Below are 20,015 nucleotides of genomic sequence, written 5' to 3'. Positions count from 1 at the left end.
CTTACTGATCATAACTTCAACAAATTAACAACAGTAACAACCAATATCTATAGCCAACTAAGAATACTAAAACCTTATACTGCATTCCTCATCTTAATAATGATTGAGTAAGACTAATCTGCTGTCATCTTTTTTTCTTTTTTTTTCCTAAAGATATTTACAAGAAACAAGTTCGAGCTATAATATTCAGACACATTGAATTATATTGCCACTACCCTCAGGTTCAATTCACTATCTATGAAACAGAGTGATTTCCCTTATTCAACCATGAAACTATAACCATTAATGAGCTCACGACTGTGGCCAAACCACATTTGGCAATGAACTCAAGATATGGGTTCTATCAAAGCTCAGCCATGTCAAAGCCATAATTACATACCCACTAATAGTCACAAGTATGAGGCTCGAATGGGTTTAATATAGAGAAGAAGAACATACTTAAACAAAACCCAAACATAAAACATATAACCACACCCATTAAGGTATCTCTATGCTTCCACATTCAAAGGTGGGTATCTACAGGTCATTGCACTAAGTTACCTGCCAACTGTTTGACATAATGCTCAAACCATCATTTCTACAGCTATGTGTTTAACATAATAACTTTTCTTTAAACTATCAAAAAATCTTAACATAATGTTTATGACTGAGATATAAATCTATACTAAAAGATATAACACCCTACCCAATTCATATAATACATAAACGATTCATGAATGTGCCACAGATTTCATGCTATTTAAAAAAAATATAACTACAAACAAACAATACAGTGGTATAAGAAACACTAATCTCATCCCTATGAAAACAACATGCTGATACACATTTCCACTTCATATAACAAAACCCAAATTAAACTTTGATATTTAAACTACATATCCACACCCACACCTCAATATAGAAATATACAAAATTCAACCATAAAAGGTCAAACCTTGCATACTTTCATACTCAGATGTCCGTATGAACTGTATATACTAAACAACCATAATATTCCTAATTTCCAAAAGCAAATGCAGAAAGAACAACAAAAGAGAAGGGCTAGAAAAATGCCCCAACTTGAGATTCAGCAGTCAAAAATCATTCAACATAGAGCCCTACTATGAAGCTTAAAATGAAAGCGCCAGAAGCCAAATCCAATCAAACTTCAAAAATGCAGAGATTGAAGAACTTGCAAAACAAACTGACGGTGAGTAACATCTCAATACACAGCCTCATATGCATGCAAATAGTTCCAACAAACTCTTCCATGTTTTCAAAACCACAGCAACTAGGTTCACAAATGTAAACCAAACAGAGAAAGGCGGCCATTTTTTCGACCAAACCTTAACAGAAAACCCACTCACAAATGAAATGATAAAAAAAACACTAAGTGCCATAATGCCTCTTTAAATTTTTCTTTTAATGCTTTAGTGACACATAGCTATACAGGGTACAAAAGACAAACCCATTACCACCGCCATTTTGGCTATTTGAAACATGCAAAATTTACCTCTTTAAAGCATTCAAAACCCAAATTAACAATTTATATGCATAAACCTTGTAAAGTTTAACCTCATGAACACTTGATACCCTAACATTATAAATTCTTAAAATCATGTTTTCAAACCTTAAAAACTCAAATTAAATTAAGAACTTAAAATGTTTATTCCTTCAAAGCAATCTAATATATGCAACCAAAAATGTCAGGTATTTAAAACCTCTTAATAAAACATATCAAAATCATAAGTCATCTATCATATCTAGATAGAGTAATGCTGATACTGAAAACAAACTCAACAAAAGTTTTATGTTCTGCTAAACAGAATACAACCAAGTTCTGACTGAATAATCAACGTATCAAACTGAAAGAAACTAGATCACAGCTAAGTCATAAAATCAGAATAACCAATAGAAGGAGTTAGGCATGAAACCCTCCCCCACTAAGCTTCGAGTTTCTCTTGGAAGTCAAAAAATATGTGCGTATGAGCTACTCTCATCATTTCAGTATCCTCCCAGGTAGCAAATGTTTCATCATTGGGGTCCCATAAGACTTTTACTTACCTTATTTCTCTTAATATTAAACTCATAGTTCTGCTTTGCATGATCTGCACTGGTTCCAGCATGACCTGTCCATCCAAAATCTGCAAATGTTTCCAATCCAGCACATGAGCAATGTCAAGAATATACTTACGCAAAATAGAAACATGAAAAAAATTATGAATGTGTGAAAAACTCAGTGGCAAAGGAAGTTTGTAGGCAACAGGTCCAATCTGTTCCAAAATTTCAAATGGACCAACAAATCATGGTGCTAACTTGGACCCCTTTCCATAACGAATCAAACTCTTACGTAGCCTAACTCAGAGAAACACTTTATCACCAACCAAGAATTGACAGTCGATTCTATGCTTATCAACATATTTCTTCTGCCTATCCTGAGCAGTAATAAGATGCTCTCTGATCCTCCTAACCTACTGCTCCAAATCTAACAACATAACTGGACCTAAAAGAGTCCTATCATCCAAATTATCCCAACTGAGAAGCATCCTATAGGGTCTTCCATACAATGCTTGAAATGGTGCCATACCTATGGAACTGTGATATCCATTGTTATACGCAAACTCAACCAAGTGTAGTTACTCCTCCCATTTATTCTGTCTATCCATTACGTACATCCTAAGCATGTCTTCCAAAATCTAGTTAACACATTCAGTTTGTCCGTTCGTCTCAGGGTGATAGGCTGAACTAAAATTCAGTTGAGTACCTAACTCTCGCTGCAAGGATTTCCAAAGAGACGAAGTAAACACTGGATCCCTATTAGAAATAATCTTTTTAGGAATTTTGTGTAACTTAACTATTTGTTCCATATATACTTTAGCAACCGTTGCTGCATTATAGGATGATCTAACTAGTATAAAATGAGCAACCTTTGAAATCAGTCCACTACCACCATAATAGCATCATGCCTTCGAGCTATCATAGGCAATCTAGTAATAAAATCTATCAAAATGGTTTCTCATTTCCATTCTGGAATACTATGTGGCTGTAATAATCCTGCCGGGTGCTAATGTTCAGCCTTCACGCGCTGACATTCCAAGCATCGAGCCACAAAATCTACTATGTCTCTTTTCATTCCAAGCCAATAATAATGCTGCTTAAGGTTAGCATGCATTTTCTTGACACCTGGATGAGCCAAATATGGTGCCTTGTGTGCCTCAACCATAACTAGATCTCTAAAATCCCCCAACTCAGGAACGTACACACTCCCTCTATACAGCAGCAAACCTTCACGATTCACTGAATACCCCTCAAAACATCCTTCCAAGTCATTGCCACTATCCATAACAGCCTTAACATCTTGAAACCAATGATCTACGAAAAGGTTCTGTAAGATACTATCCTCAAGATCCATTGAAAGAATCAAAGATGATAACTCATGTCACCTTCTGCTAAGCGCATCAGCAACCATGTTCTCCTTCCCTTGCACATATTTAATCTTGAAGTCATATTCACACAGGAATTCCATCCATCTTCACCATCTAGCATTGAGGTCTGGTTGCATGAAAAGATACTAAAGACTTCGATGATCAGAATGTAACTCAAAACATTGACCCAGAAGAAAATGCCACCACTTAGACAAAGCATGCATAATCGCAGCAAGTTTGAGATGATGAGTAGGGTAGTTCACCTCATGACTCTTTAGCTTTCTAGACTCATAAGCAATAACATGTCCCTCCTACATCAAAACTACCCCTAAGCCATCCAAAGATGCATCAGTACAAACCACAAACTCTTTAGCAGAATTAGGAACTACTAGAATTGGTGCACTGGTCAAACATTCCTTAAGTTTTTTAAATGCTACCTCGCATTCATCAGTCCACACAAATTTCTTCCCTTTTCTCTGAAGAGATGTGATAGGATGTGCTATACTGGAGAAGTTTAACACTAATCTACGGTAATAGCTTGCTAAGCCCATGAAACTTCGAACCTCTAACACATTTGTAGGTGCAGGCCAATCTACAATAGTTCAAATTTTGGATGGATCCACAGGAATTCCATCTCCAAAAATAATATGCCCTAAGTAACAAATCTTCGATTTGAAGAATTCACACTTTTCAGGATTGGCATACAATCTGTTCCTACAAAGACATTCCAAAACCTGCTCTAAATGCTACTTGTGCTCCTCAACAGTTTTGGAATAAACCAAAATGTCATCCAAAAAAACCACCATGAACTTGTCAAGGTAAGTTCTGAACACACCGTTCATCATACTCATGAACACAAAAGGTGCATTAGTTAACCCAAAAGGTACCACAATAAATTCGTAGTGCCCATACTTAGTGCGAAAAGCTATCTTATAAATATCAACTTCCTAGATTCTAAGCTGATGATATCTAGATTTCAAATCAATCTTTGAAAAGATTCAGGCACCCTTGACCTGGTCAAACAAGTCCTCAATTTGAGGCAAAGGATACCTATTCTTAATAGTGACTTTTTTCAACTGTCTATAATCGATACAAAGTCTCAAGGAACCATCTTTTTTCTTAACAAAGATCACCGAAGCACCCCAAGGTGAAACACTGGGACAAATTTAACCCTTCGCCAATAGCTCCTCCAACTAAAACTTAAGTTCAACCAGCTCTTGAGCTGTCATTCTTTATGGAGTCTTGGAAATTGGTTTTGTTCTAGGCACTAAATCGATTCAAAAATCAATCTCTCTTCTAGGAGGTATTCCAAGAATCTCCCCAACAAAGACATCTGAATAACTCTACAAGAATGGATGATCAAGAGAAGAACCTCCAACTACAAAATCTTCTAAGTCATTTACCAAAATGGCAAACAAACTACAGCCTTTCTAAGCACATCTTGCCAATTGCTTGGTAGAAATAGTTTGCAAGGAGATAGGTCTCTTGATTCTAGCAATAATCCTAGCTGATCCAAGATCCTCAACACACTTGATTGTCTTATCCTTACACTTCAAAATAGCGTGATGCAATTCTAACCAATCCATTCCCAAAAATATGGCATACGACCCTAAAGGTATAACCCTAAGGTTCGCTGAAGTAGTAAAAGATTTCATAAGAATCTTACAGTCAAGAGCAATCAAATCAGCACACACCCTAGAACCTGATGCTAACTCCACTTGCCAACTGTTTCTTGCCTTAACCACAGGAATACCACTATTTAAAACTAAAGTAGAAGAAATAAATGATTCTGTAGCTCCAAAGTCAAATAAAATAGATACTTTCATACCTTGAGTATTACCCTGAGCTTCAATAACCATGTTCTGATGTTCAGCTTGTTTCTAATCCAGGGTTGCAAAGATATGGTGGTTCCTGGCAGAATCACCAATTGTCGCTTCAGACCTAGCTGGCTTAGGTCCTATGTTTGGCTTGTCCTAGTTAGGGCACTAAGACTAATAATAACCTATCTATCCGCAATGAAAGCACTCAACATATTTCTTGAATCCCATAATCTGACCAGAAGGATTAGGAGATGGCTTGTTACTATGCACACTCTGAGGTGGTTGAGATTGCTTAGGCTATTCCAATTTTTGAACTACTCTATGGAGGCTTCTGATTCTTACTAACATCCTGAGTAGGTGGATTCATGCTAGTTTTGTAAGCAGCCCCATGATAACCAAACTTCATCTCAATTAACTTTGCTCGCTCTGAGGCTTCCTACATAGTCAAAGGTTGAAAAGTTCTCACTTCCTCCCCAATTTTGTGCATAAGCCCTCTGATGAAATGCTATATCATGGCCTTATCATTTTCAGCCCACCCAGAAAACTTATTAAGTTCAAAGAACCTTCGTTTGTAGGCTTCCACTGTAGAGGTAGACTAAATGATCTGAAAGAACTCCTCAGCACGGGCCTGACACCAATATTCTGACATGAATCTCTCCTTGAAGCACTCAACAAAAAGTTTCCATGTAACCAGAGAGATATCAATGCTCAGCTTCTCCAACCCCTGTTCCCACCACAGGGAACCAAATCCTCTCAGATGCATAACTGTCCATCTAACCTTCACGTTACTCAGATAATGATGTAAAACAAAACATCACTCAATATTCAGTAGCCAAGCTTCTGCCACTGTACCTTGTTTTGTAACATAAAAAAATGGTCCTTTCATCTTGGAAAGGTCCTTGAGCTGAGCTCTTGCCACTGGATCTTCTTCTACAAGAAGATTAATGCCCTGCACAAGAGGTCTCCTATCATTCGCTCCCCCACCAAGAATCTGGTTATTAGCCTCAATATTATCAAGACATTCCAAAATTCTCTAAAGTACCAAAGCTTGGTCTGCTTGATTATTCTAGTTGTTACCAACCCTAGCATTCTAATCAAACTGATCATTTCCAGCATCATTTTGGTACCTAGGACCTCTACCACGGCCCATGCCTCTGCCTCTGCCTCTGCCTCTACTAGCAAGGTCATCCTCAGGGATACTACATCCTCGAATTCCTCTAGTGACGGGAGGCATTATGACAACCTATACAAGTTCCAATACAAGTTCCAATTCAACACAAGTTCCAATACAAGAACTGAATCACTCTTATACGAAAAAATTCCCAATGAAAGAGAATATTGTCCAAATACATTTTCATTACAATAAGAATACATAAAGAGTTCAATACAATCATGAAATACAATTTCATCTCTAGACACCTATGTCCAACATAGGAACCCTAAATGCTGATTCAAGTAGTAACTTCAACCGGTGTCTTTAGCTACTTGAAACTTGAAGCACCTAAAAACCACACAGAATGCAACATAACACAAACAAGGGCTCAGTACACACTGAGTTTAAAAGCAAAATCCATCTGCATACATGTTAGTAGCAACATATAGATATCCAAAAGTAGATTTTTAATCTATCTAATATAGTGCTAATCTGATATTAATATGTAAGAAGTAATCAATTACTTATCAATGCAAAATTAAACTCACACTAAGAACAACCTATAAATGAAACATATATATTCTGAGGTGTCATTGTTATGGTACTAGGTTTCTGCATCCAAATGTGGTATGCTCATAGTCATCACATAACGATATTCTCTATTATACTTGTCATTGATAGAATAGAGACATGCCTTGTTCTCCGTACTTAACCATATAGGTTTAAGTCATAGGTAAGGCCAATTATCTTTTATGTTAAATTAACCCTTCCAATTCATTTTAAAATTATCACTGAATTATTTAATTGAATAGAATAAATTGATATTCAGCCACCTTGATATACATTCATTATAGCTATCCTTAAAATACACATCAAACAGATGTTCTAAGAATGCACAAGCAATGAACAACCAAAATAGTTTACTCGTGATATTACATTCTTCATCCTTTGAAATAGAAACTCATCTTTTACTGTCATATTCAAAACTAAACTTAGATTAATTTAACAATAGAAATAAGTACTATAATATTACGCTCTCGTAACTATAACTAAACTAATATATCTATTTAATGATAATTACCAGACGTAACACTACACTACTTACTCCTACTGTCAAAGTAAACTAAACTTATCCTTTGAAAAGACCAAGATAATAAAATAATGCTCATATGATATTCTTGTTTAAAATGACAAACTTATATCATACATCTGCCTTACACACAAACAGCTATCCTTTTAATTATAAACTGCAATACATCTAGTTATATTAAAAAGAATTTTGTTTCTAACATAATATTTCAACAAATCCATTATTGCTATGAAATTCCTTCACAACAATACCCAAATAAAATCAAATCTAAAAACAACCACAGTTTAATAAATAATCCTTTACAAAGACATTTGAAATTTTACCGCTGTATGCCTATAAGCCATCAGCCAGATATAATACAACATCATATAGTAATACAATATTTAAGATCAATAAAAATAATGAAATTCACAAATATGCAAATTAATTTTACATCCTACTAATGACCTCAAGTAATTAAGATGAAAATCCTTAAGTTTACTGAAACACACAAATTGTTCTCAAAGAGACCCTGTCCATAATGATTTAACAACATCTACCTTTGCATACGTAAATAGTTATGAATAGTTCTACAACAACAAATTATAACTACTTCTTCATAATGCATGAATAATTCAATTTCCATTTATAATAAGCAATCTATACTGTCGCATATAACTTCTTCAAGTTCCAAACTATCTTCCAACAATTTCTTCGAATGCTATGACCATTTTTGAAGAAAAGCTTTAAAACTTAAGATGCTAATTGTCATAAAATCAAAATAAATTCCCATGACATCAACAGTTTGCAACATATTAAAACAAATGACTTATACTGATAATAGATAGTTTAATATACTTTTTAGTTAACTATTTGACAAAATGTTTGATGCAATCCCATATAATCGTTCAATATCATGACTATACTCGACAAGACTTACTGATCATAAATTCAACAAATTAACAACAGTAACAACCAATATCTACAACCAACTAAGAATACTAAAACCTTATACTACATTCCTCATCTTAATAATGATTGAGTAAGACTAATTTGCTGTCATTTTTTTTTTTTTTTCCTAAAAACTTTTACAAGAAACAAGTTCGAGCTATAATATTTAGACACATTGAATTATATTGCCACTACCCTTGGGTTCAATTCACTATCCATGAAATAGAGTGATTTCCCTTATTCAACCATGAAACTATAACCATTAACGAGCTCATGACTGTGGCCAAACCACATTTGGCAATGAACTCAAGATATGGGTTCTATCAGAGCTCGGCCATGTCAAAGCCACAATTACATACCCACTAATAGTCACAAGTATGAGGCCTGACTGGGTTTAATACAGAGAAGAAGAACATGCTTAAAAAAAAACCCAAATAGAAAACATATAACCACACCCATTAAGGTATCTCCATGCTTCCACATTCAAAGGTGGGTATCTACAGGTCATTGCACTAAGTTATCCGCCAACTGTTTGACATAATGCTCAAACCATCATTTCCGTGGCTATGTGTTTAACATAATAAATTTTCTTTAAACTATCAAAACATCTTAACATAATGTTTATGACTGAGATATAAATCTATACTGAAAGATATAACACCCTGCCCAATTCATATAATACATAAAAGATTCATGAATGTGCCGCAGATTTCATGCTATTTTTAAACAATATAACTAACAACAAACAATACAGTGGTATAAGAAACACTAATCTCATCCCTATGAAAACAACATGCTGATACACATTTCCACTTTATATAACAAAACCCAAATTAAACTTTGATATTTAAACTACATATCCACACCCACGCCTCAATATAGAAATATACAAAATTCAACCATAAAAGGTCAAACCTTGCATACTTTCATACTCAGATGTCCGTATGAACTGTATATACTGAACAACCATAATATTCCTAATTTCCAAAAGCAAATGCAGAAAGAACAACAAAAGAGAAGGGTTAGAAAAATGCCCCTACTTGAGATTTAACAGACAAAAATTGTTCAACACAGAGCCCTGCTATGAAGCTTAAAACGAAAGCCCCAGAAGCCAAATCCAACCAAACTTAAAAAATGTAGAGATTGAAGAACTTGGAAAACAAACTAACGGTGAGTAACATCTTGATACACAGCCTCATATGCATGCAAATAGATTCAACAAACTCTTCCATGTTTTTGAAACCACATCAACTAGGTTCACAAATGTAAACCAAATAGAGCAAGGCAGCCATGTTTCCAGCCAAACCTTAACAGAAAACCCACTTGCAAATGAAATGATCAACAGAACACTGAGTGCCATAATGGCTCTTTAAATTTTGCTTTTAATGCTTCAGTGACACATAGCGATATAGGGTACAAAAGATAGAGCCATTACCACCACCATTTTGGCTATTTGAAACATGCAAAATTTACCTCTTTTAAGCATTCAAAACCCAAATTAACAATTTATATGCATAAACCTTGTAAAGTTTAACCTCATGAACACTTGATACCCTAAAATTATAAATTCTTAAAATCATGTTTTCAAACCTTAAAAACTCAAATTAAATTAAGAACTTAAAACATTTATTCCTTCAAAGCAATCTGATATATGCAACCAAAAATGTCAGGTATTTAAAACCTCTTAATAAAACATATCAAAATCATAAGTCATCTGTCATATCTAGATAGAGTAATGATAATACCAAAAACACACTCAACAAAAGTTTTATATTCTGCTAAACAAAATATAACCAAGTTTTGACTGAATAATCAACGTATCAAACTGAAAGAAACTAGATCACATCTAAGTCATAAAAGCAGAATAACCAATAGAAGGAGTCAGACATGACAAAAGATCAGATTAAAGGTTTTCAAAACATCACAAATTATATTCCATATGATAAAAGATAACTCACAAAGCTATGAAAATTTTCTAGGGTATTTAAGTGCACAATCATCATAACATCACAAGAGGTCAGTAAAACTACAATCTTCAAGTTGCAAAGGTGCAAGAAATAAAGTAATAGTTAAGCCAAATAGTTACTGCATGGTCACAGGTGGTTAGAAGTAACCCAAAGTTAAGGAAGTAATAGAGTGAAAGCATATATCCACAACATTATAGGATTAAATGATGAGATAAGATTTCAAGTTGCAAGCTTGCAAACATGATAATAATTAACTCTAAACAATTATTACATCATTGCAGGTAATCAAATAGTCAAAGGTTTTCATGTTGTGAAACTGTGAAAGCTAAGGTCACATCATCACAGATGTTAATGCAGTTAGGGTATTTCAAGTTGCGAAGCTATGAAATGAAGAAACTAGCAATCAAAACAATGATTGAACAATATTGCAAGAGATAAAGATGTTAAAAGATTAATAGTTGTCAAGAAGCAATACAATTAGATTCTAGATATTTTGCTACTTTGTAGGTTTAAAATAATAGTTAGTTTTAACATTGAAAAGGTGTGGAGATGGTTAATATATAGTCATCACTACTTCATTGCAATTAGTAAAAGGCAACATTGAGCAGTTATGAAGTGGCAAATAAGAGGAATTTCAAGGTCACAAGCTAATAAGTATTCAAAACATTCCAAATTGTGAAAAGGTGAAAATTATTTGATAGTTAAAGAAATAAGTTTTTCCATCATCACATTGTTAAACCATGAACAAAGATATTAGGCTGCAAAGATGTGAAATGAAATAATAGTTAGTGAATCATATCATCACATCAGGTAAAGGTATCGTATGAATGATAGTTGTGAAGGAGCAACAAGGATTAAGATGAAAGGGTTTCCATATTTAAATTGTGATCATTGATAGGAGATCAATGATGAAGATTCAAACTTGTTGTAACTATTAGGATATGAAATATAAATTTTGGCACCAAGGTGACTATTATGAATAAGAGAAGAATATGAACCATTTTGAGAGTTTCTAACCATTTCTACTTTATTTCTCTAATGCATTGAATTGTAACTGATGACTGTTAGATTTATTAGTGATTCAAGTTCTATGTTAATGTAACTAATGATTCTACAATTGGCCAAGAACTCTAAGAGGGAGCCCATATATGTATTTTTCTAGGTTAATAAAAGGGTCAAAAAATTTTGGCGTGAAATACTCTTTGTTGCAGAAACAAGAGTAGAAGTGTTTGATACCATTGATTTATTGTTCCATGCATATGTTAGTCTCTATATTTCTTTCAAGTTAGATTAGAAATTTGAAAACAAATAGAGTTTTGTTTCTCATTTCAATTTAACAAACTGACAAGTAATTAGAGAATTACTAAAGTTAAAATAACTACTTTTGTTGTGATGTGAAAAATTATAGCCTTCCATCTTAGCTTCATATCATTTCATCCTACATTTTATTCATATTACAATTTTTCACTATTGCATTATCCATTACATAGATTCATAATATGTATGAATTTCTAGAATTTATCCCATCCCAAGACCAATCCATTGCCTAAGTTAGTTTTTCCTAGAGCTAACTTGGTTTATCTCTTTTGTTCTCTAGTCAAGAACACACCATAGTAGAATTAGAAATAAAAAAAATCTTTGAAAATCATAGGAAAGAGAGTTTAAGCTACAATTTAGAGGGAAATTAGTTATCAAATAACATTTTTCCAACTATTGTATTCAATCATTCTTTATACATTTGGGTGCTTGAGAGTTATATAGAAATAAAAATCTGTTTACCAACACATAAATACTACAAAAGAATGTCAACAAGAATAAAAAAGGCATAAGGATCATACAAAAAATAATACAGCCCATGATGAATTAGTTTAAGAAAAAAAATCAATCTCTAGACCTAAAACAACCAAGATATCTACTAGAATGCAAAAAAGAAAAATAAAAATGGGATGTGCCTATAGTAGAATCTAGACAATAGAATGTTTGAAGATATGTCTTTTGAAATACAAAATAGAACCTCTAACTTTGACTACATAAACTAAAAAAAAAACAAAATTAAAAGTCCAAATAAACTACACCACCATGATGGACTTGGAAGAAGCTTTTTGATGATATCTCATTTGCAAAAAATTAAGTCTGGATGAGCAAGTTATGACCAAAACACCACAAGGACATCAAAAAAGAGTCGAAAGGGAAAACAAAATTACCTCCTCAGGAAGCTTGCCTACTAGTAGTAGAAATTACCTTGGGAAAAATGGTAGTTCATATCAAAAACTATCATAGGAAGTGTGTAGGTTACATACCAATAATTGCCTTGAGATGCATGTCAGTCCAAACCAAATGGCCTTAGGAAGCATGACAATTTTTTAAATTTTTGTGCTAAAAAATCTAGATTTTTGTGCCAAAAATCCTTGATTTACATGCCAAAAAATTTTTAAATTTTGAGAAAAATCTCAATTTTCGTGTCAAAAATGGTGATTTTCAAGATGAAAAACCTCAATTTCTATAACAAAAAATCTTAAAATCATCACCTTGGGAAACATGCCAAATCTAGGAGCAATATTGTTTTGTCTTAAATTCTAATTGTGTCCAAATTGGATAAATCTTATATTAAAACAACAATTTTTGGGTGCTTTGAGCTCAATAGTGAGGTCTATTTGGGCTCAATGTGCACCAAAAAAGGGTGACCCCCCCAAATCCAATACAAAAAACTTTAAAAAATAAAACCCTTTGAAAGAAAAAGCATAGATCTATAAGCCAAGACAAACCTCTCATAAATAGAACATGGACATGGAGAGTTGGACCTTTGATACCATGTTGAAGTTGATGAAAGTCAGCCCCACAAATCCCAATAGTCACCTATATGAAAACATCTGTCATGGAAAGACATAAGAAAAAATTATGGAGGCTGGAATTGCTAGATCCATACATGAGACATTCTTGATGAGAAAAAAAGAGATTGCTATTATCAAAAGTGAATCAATAAATTACAAAGAGATCAATCCTTATAAAAGGAGATCAGAACCCTAACAAGTAAAACCTAGGTTGCATGATAATAATTAATAAAAGAATTAATTATTATATGTCCAAAGTTTAGTTGAAGTAAACTAGAGATAATAAGTGACTTAATGATTAAATCAACATGATTTAATTAATAAGAAAATATATTATTGCTCTGACAAAGATTTGGTAACCTGGAAACCCTCTAAGGTGGAGGTAAGAATGAGGTGGGGATGACACCCACAAATCTTCACTATTCCAGTCACAAAGTTTGCATGTTAAGGCTAGAAGTTTGATCACATCTGATTATTTACCTTGTGAGGGGTCCACCCTATTAAGAGCTATAAGACTTATTTGATTTACCTAAATTAAAGGATTTAAAACATACAAAAAAGTAATCACTCTATTAGTAGATTTACATAGGTCTATTAGAACCATTCTATTAAGAGATTTTCCCTAATTCACTTTGGTAGAGTTTTTTAGTACTTGATCCTTTAATTAGCACTCTAATACTTGATAACATATCTCCTCTTTCCAATCTCTAATCCTTTCTCTGATATGATATTGTTGAAAATATTTGGTTAATTGTGTATTTTCTTTGATGTTACAAAAAATGTCATATCAATGTTAGTCAGTGTCTGCTAAGCTCACTTGGGTGATGATGATAGTTTCCTAAAGTTGACAAGAATTCTAGAGTTTGCTAAGTTCAGAAGACAATGTCTATTGAGTTTACTCGGGTGTCAAAGGAAAGTTTGCAAAAGTTGAGTGTTAACCAAGCTCACTTGGTTACCAAAGGAATTTTGTGAATATGTAGTGTTAAGCAAGTTCAGTTGGTTAACACAAGAAAATCATTTTTGAGTTAGTGTCTACTAAGCAGGGTTGAATAATAAAGGATTTTCTTGTTTCAACATATTGAGTTCAATTGATTTGATTGCTGGTTCTAGCCAACTAAGGAGATGAATATTAGGTATTTTAAGTTGTATTCAAGATGACTTAACAATGTGTAGGATATAAATATAAGGTCAAGTTGAGAATTGAATGTGTGGAACATAATAAAAGATTTGAAGATTCTTAGAGGAAGAAAATTAGAAGAATAAGCATAATATCCTTGCTAAGCTGCAAATATACATTTGATCATAAAGGATCAAGTATACAAGCTAGAATTGAGATCTCTAATTAGCAATTTAGTTGCATAAAAAATTAGGTCATTTCATTATTACTCTCTAACCATTGTAGCAATGATCTAAATCCCTTAATAGAGTTAGCTTAACAACTATTTATAAATCCTCTAACAAGGTGGTATTTCTATTTGAAGTGTCTTAAAGACCTCTAACAAAGCCACTCCTAACATGGTGATCAAATCCTCTAATAGGGTCACACCTAACAGTGTGTTTGGTAACCTTTAACAAGGTTGGACCCTAATAGGGTTCACTTCAAAAAAGTAAAAATTAGTAATTGGTTACAATTGGTGGTTTTTCCCAAATTGAGTTTCTATGTTAAATCTTGGTGTCACTTTTGTTCATGCTATTTATTTTATGTGTAAGAAACTAAGTTAAATTTAAGATTAATCACATTAAAATTAGTATATTCAATTATTACCAAGTTAAAATTTATTCTTAGTGCTTGCCAAGTTACAACATTTTCTAGTGTAAATCGAGTGCCTATGTGTTTTTTGAGTCACAATAGAATACAATTTAATCAAAGTTTATGTTTTTATTTGTATTGAAATCTAAGGGATCTGGGATTTATTTTTGTATTAAATAATTCACCCCTCCCCTCTTAGTTACTCCTCTTATATTTCCAATATATATAACTCTTATTTGCACCTCATTGCTCTACTCAGTTGCCCTGTCTGACTATCTTTTAAAACTTCACTTCAAGAATCCAAATACACACATACATACCATAATTTTTTTATAAAGATAGGGTTTGGGTCCTCATTTTATACCCAATTGGAGAAGGTTCTAGATCAAGATCAATGATATATATTTCTCCCTTTTTCCATTTAAACCTTCCATTTTTTGATTGGATAAACACCTTACATAGGGATTAATGATCATTAGAAAAATGCATAATGATCTACTTAAATTACTCCTTGATCATTAAAACATGCTTTAGGTTAGCTAAATATGGTTTACCTCAATTTTTTTGAAATTCCAAACAAATATATCAACACTAGCTTGCTCAACAAATGGATGCGTAATGCTTAGTCATAACTAATATTCATGCTATCCCTTAGGTTTTGAGTGCTCAACACTCACTATATGACTCAACATGAACTAACTCTATATAGCTCAATGTCTTCTATCATCTATCTCACTCGACATGTATAGGAGTACTTAGTGACCATATACTTTCTTGTTAATAATAATAGCTTAGCTCAAATTGAAATACAAACAACTCTAACATACATAACTCAACCTTCATTGGATGGCTTAGTCACAATGATGACCAACCAAATTTTCAATAGGAATGACTAAGTGTTTGACACTAATAGACAACTAACTATAGAGATCAACAAGTCAAATACTTGAAAGGTACACCTAATTATGGATTATGGTATGACAAATCACATTACTTTACCTTATGTGCATACAATGATGTAGATTGGGTAGGAAAAATTGATTAAAGAAAGATCACTACTAGTGGAGCATTCCTTTAGAAAGTAAATTCTACCAAGTCAATTGAGAGGGAGAGGGGGGAATCAAATATGCTATTAAAAAAACTTTCAATATCTTTATTAAATCTAAAACATGTAAATAGGAGATGCAATAATGATAGAAAGATAACCATACACAATGAAACTGGGTTATTTAACTAGGGAAAACCTTTATCAGTCCCTATTATGAGACTTTGAATCCCTATTATGAGATTCCAACCTTGTTAGGAGTTTTTCTAACACTGCTAGGAGTTGAAGGAAAATTAGATGGACCTATTATCCAAACAACTTTTGTACTATCCTCATTGAATAATACTAGTATGTGTTGGAATAAGTATATGGGAAACAAGATATTAAAAGGGGTAGGGGGTGAATTAGGATCTTAAAATTTTAGCTTCAAAACCAATAACATAAATTCAAACCCATTTCATCTCATAGATCTATCATAAAAACTGAAATGTTGTAATATAAATATAAATACATCACATCCACAAATAATTCAGCACATAACACAATGATTTGGTTACCCAAAAACACTTCAAGATGAAGGTAAAATTGGGGTGGGAATGAAACCCAAAAATCTTCACTAGTGTTGCAATAATAAAGTTAACTTGTTAAGGTTACAATGTTTGATCATAAGATATGGTCTAACCTATGAGGGGTCATCCCTATTAAAATATTAAGAGACTATTAGGTCTCTCCTTGTTAAAAGATTTTACACTCACAACGAAGTAAGGACTCTATTAGAAGGCTTACATAGATCTATTAAGACCACTCTTTTAAGAGATTTACCCTATCTCAATTAACAATAACTAATTTTGTACTTAGCCCTCATTTTTCTCTACAAGATGATCTTGGTTCTCCTCTTTATTGTATCTTTGATTCGATCCTTTGATATGATAACTTTTTTAAGTCCTTCATTGCTTTGATTCCACAACATCTACTTTACTTTTAGAATTTTCCTTCCCTCGTTCACATACACATAAGGATACTTTTCCTTATCTCTTCTTGCTTCTTCATGCACTCGTGCCTTGTAATTCTAGGGTTAGAATTCTCCTAAAATAGATATCATGTGAAGACTATAGATCTTGATCAACATCTTACACTTCATCCTCTTTTGATGTTTTAATCCCATTTTTTGATTGGTTAAGTCGCACACCTTGGGATCATTACCTTCTAAAATGGCACATGATCAACATCTTAGCTAGCTCTACATATGTTAAATATCATAGAAAATTCAGCCAAAATGGCTTAAATATGTGTTTGTGCCATTAAAAACTTATATGTTAAAACTAAACTACTCAACACTTGAAGGCTCTAGTGCTCGGTCATATAAACATCATCATGTTACTTGACTTCTATAATGTTTTTTTTCTCAACTCTTAGTAGCTTGTCAACATGATTGGTCTTAAATATATTGCTTGACTTGATCAATCTTCTTGGTTATTATTGAATACTCAGTAATCACTATCCTACTTAGTATAAGTGTTGGATTGTTAGTCTCTACTAGGAAACTTAGTTGCAGTGATGACCTTGTAATGTTTCATAGTAAATGACTAAGTGTTTGGACACTAATTGAAAATATAGGCTTAGAGATCAATAGTGTGAATCTGCTAGCATAAATTTTTATGATACTACATTGGGGGAGTATCCTAAGCATTAGAGAATATTGAAATGTTGCAATCATGACTATGTTTATCATTGATGTCAACATAGTAGTAAAATTGTAAAGACTGACATAGTAGAAAATATAGATCTTAGTTGTATAGACAATTTTTTAATTTTTTGGTGATATGTGTTCATGGACATGTTCAATACAGTGTCCTAATGATGAGGTTACATGCACAAAGTCTAAGACAAAGATGTACCAAATTTGTACTCAATTTATAGAGAATAGTATAGAGACAGTAATTGAGAATCCATTTTCTAATGTCTGCATTTTATTTTTTGTGAGTGATATAATCTGTTGATGCATGGTCAGCCAGTGACTTATGATAGTTTGAAGATGATGTCAGTGGATGTGAATTCCCTATTGTTGCATGTGTGAGAATTTGTACAAGCTATGAGCTGATAGTGCTATTATAATTGTCAATTAATTACTTATCTTATTATAATTAATTAGAAAATCCTAAAGGCTGACTCAAGGGGTTATTTTGAAGATATGGTATAAAGGAAAGATGTTTTCCTTTTCTAGAATGTGTGTGAAGTATCAAGTATTGTATTTAGTGTGAAGTGTAAAAAGGAGCAGAGTGCTTATTGAATGCAAGTAAGTGATCCATGTGATTGTTGGATACAAGTTTTGTGATATGGTTGCAAGATTAGAAGGAGAAAAAGTTTGGTTGAGAGGAAAAAGAAAGAGGAAGGAAGTAGAATTCATTTCTATTATTCTAAAAGGAATAATACAAAGATCATTTGGATAGAGGGTTCATTGGTCTTGCCCTGAAGCTGTTTGGACAGTGGGTCCATCTGTCTTCCATAACTCCTAACCGGTTTGGCACAAGTCCTTATAGGGTTGGAATCTCCTAATAGGGAATGATATGTATTGAATGCATCTATAGATGCCTAACAAGATCCATCCTCTAACAAGGAATATATATCTCGTGTTATTGTGTATGAGTATCTTGTTGCGGTTTATGATTATATTTCTCATATGGTTAAAGTTTAATAAGGTTGATAATTGTGATTTAGGTGGATAATTGATTCACCCCCCCTCCTCTTAGTTATATTGGTGGACTATATATTCTAACAATTGATATTAGAGCACAAAGTCATTGAAAGAAAATCTTAATAGCTTTGGGAGATCATGGAAAGAAGAGATAGTCCAAAGTCATAGAGAGGAAATTTTGTCTCACAGAAGATAGAACTCCTCGGTGAGTTCTTAGATATGCGTAAAGATATGACCATTGATTTTCATGATCCATGATTTTTTTTAATAAAAAAGAATAAAAGCACAAGTACAAACATATCCACATCTGAAGAAGACAAGAAGATCAATGAAGGTATTGACCTACTCATGGAAAGAGAGCAAGAAAGTATGAAATTTTTCATTTGTTGGACATCTAAAGAGTTTGGTTTTTCATCTAGATGTCCTAAGAGAAGAAGGACATATAGAAATAATTAGTTGTCTAATGAAGATGAAGAATTTAAAGAAAATATGGAAATATTCTTAAATGAATATGATGATGAGATTTAACTGGTTAAGATAGATGAAGAAGAGATAGCTTTGGTCACTATTGTTGATCCAAAGGCTAACCATCAAAATGCTAAAGTTGAGACTAAGAATGATCTACATAATGATGTACAAATTGTTGAGAAAAGAGGAGAGAAGAGGTTTGAACCTAGAGATGAGATAAGAGTTGAGATGTCAACTTCTACCCCTAATAGGAATCTAAAAATGAATCACCCTCAAAAGAAGATAATTGGAAGCAAAGAAAAAGGTGTGATGATAAGAAACATAGTTAATGAGGAGATATGTTTGATTTCTCAAGTTGAACCTAAAAGTGTAGATGAAGCATGTATGATCATTGGATTCAAGAAATGAATGAAGAATTAGATTAAATTGTGAAGAATGAAACATTGGAGTTAGTTCCTTGACCTAAAGAGAAGAATATGATAGGAACCAAATGGTTATTCAGAAACAAGATGAATGAGCAATGAAAAGTTGTGAGAAAAAAGGCTAGACTTGTATGACAAGGTTACTCACAAAAAGAAGGCATAGACTATGAGAAGAAATATGTCTCCATAGCTAGAATGGAAGTAGTAAGAATGTTCTTGGATTATGTAGTGAACAAGAAGTTTAAAGTATATCAGATGGATGTTAAATCATCTTTCCTAAAATGAGAACTTGAACAAGAGGTATATATTGAGAAGCCTCAACATTTTCCTCTAAAAAAAAAAAAAGATATGGAATAAAAACTAAAGAAATCTCTATATGGTTTGAAGCAAGCATCTAGAAGGTATGCAAGGTTGGACAACTATTTGGAAAAAGATTGATT

This window comes from Cupressus sempervirens, chromosome 8, assembly GCF_028749045.1.
Source record: "Cupressus sempervirens isolate cs-2001-9-10 chromosome 8, ASM2874904v1, whole genome shotgun sequence".
Taxonomy (NCBI): domain Eukaryota; kingdom Viridiplantae; phylum Streptophyta; class Pinopsida; order Cupressales; family Cupressaceae; genus Cupressus; species Cupressus sempervirens.
Note: the sequence above shows the minus strand (reverse complement) of the source record.